The following is a 1,197-nucleotide window of genomic DNA, read 5'->3' on the forward strand; positions in this document are numbered from 1 at the left end:
AGTAATTTACTAGGAGGGGGCGAACCTTGTTATAATTGACCTTGTTGTGATTTAAATACCACCTTGTTCTATCATTAATGTGTCTATGTTATGATGATGTTATGTTGTGTAATGTTATCTAAGGTATTGCGTGCTGCGTGCACCCGTACCACCCTGCGTGCCTCCTGTAGGTATGTACATTACAGGAAAAAAATGTTGATGTGTGACTACAGTATAATAAAGTTTTAATAAAATTATAATGTTCTATTAAAACTTTAAAGGGAACCTGTCGCCCCCCAAGCGGTTTTAACGAAAAGAGCCACCTTGTGTAGCACTAATGCTGCATTCTGTCAAGGTTACTCTTTTATTTGGGGTCCCTTCCAACGCTGAAATATTAGTTTTTATAATTTGCCCGCCACACCTGTAGTCTGTCCGGGGGGCATTTCTTTTCCCCCCGGACACAAACGCCTCCCAGCCATCCCTCAGCTCCTCCGTGTGGCGGGCGCCGCCTCCTCTGAAGTCATTAATGTCCGTGGCGCCTGCGCTGTAAGTTCCCATCATGTGATGGGAGTCAAAGGGCAGCGCAAACTGCGCATACCCGAAAAAAAACTTACAGTGTATAAGAGTATAATGAAATAGAAATTGAGAAGTTACTTGGCTATAAGTGATTTACAGTATACGAATTAGTAACAAACACTCAATGACCGTGCTGAAACAAGAAATCTATGTCCGGGCTAAAGAGAGAACTAGATGTTAGCAAAGTGGCAAACACGGCAAGGAATAATAGGTGCATGACTACATATTAGTATCTGTGTACTACTGCTGGAGGGCTTCCGAACCCCAACACACATTTCGGCAGATACTATTTGGTGTGTAGGAAGCACGCTTAGCTGCTTGCACCTCTCTCATCTCCCCTGACGACCACTGTACAAGGTAAGATCATCAGCTAGATGTTATAGCTGCAGGTCATTATGGGGAGGTCCGTTCAGCAATGCAAAATCACATTAGCTTGTTCTCTGATGTTTCAGTAGTGTGATAAATGGCACCCGTTAAGTTTTTTAAAATGTATTTTGTGAATTGCAAATCGTATCTCAAAATGTTCGAAATCGCATGAAATGGCAAATTTCAGGAAATTAGGCTGAAACTCAATCCTCCACGGATCAAGCCAATAATCTTAACAAGAAGCCACAAAACGGATGATTTCAAAAACTTTTACCA

Source organism: Ranitomeya imitator, chromosome 10 (assembly GCF_032444005.1).
Source record: "Ranitomeya imitator isolate aRanImi1 chromosome 10, aRanImi1.pri, whole genome shotgun sequence".
Taxonomy (NCBI): domain Eukaryota; kingdom Metazoa; phylum Chordata; class Amphibia; order Anura; family Dendrobatidae; genus Ranitomeya; species Ranitomeya imitator.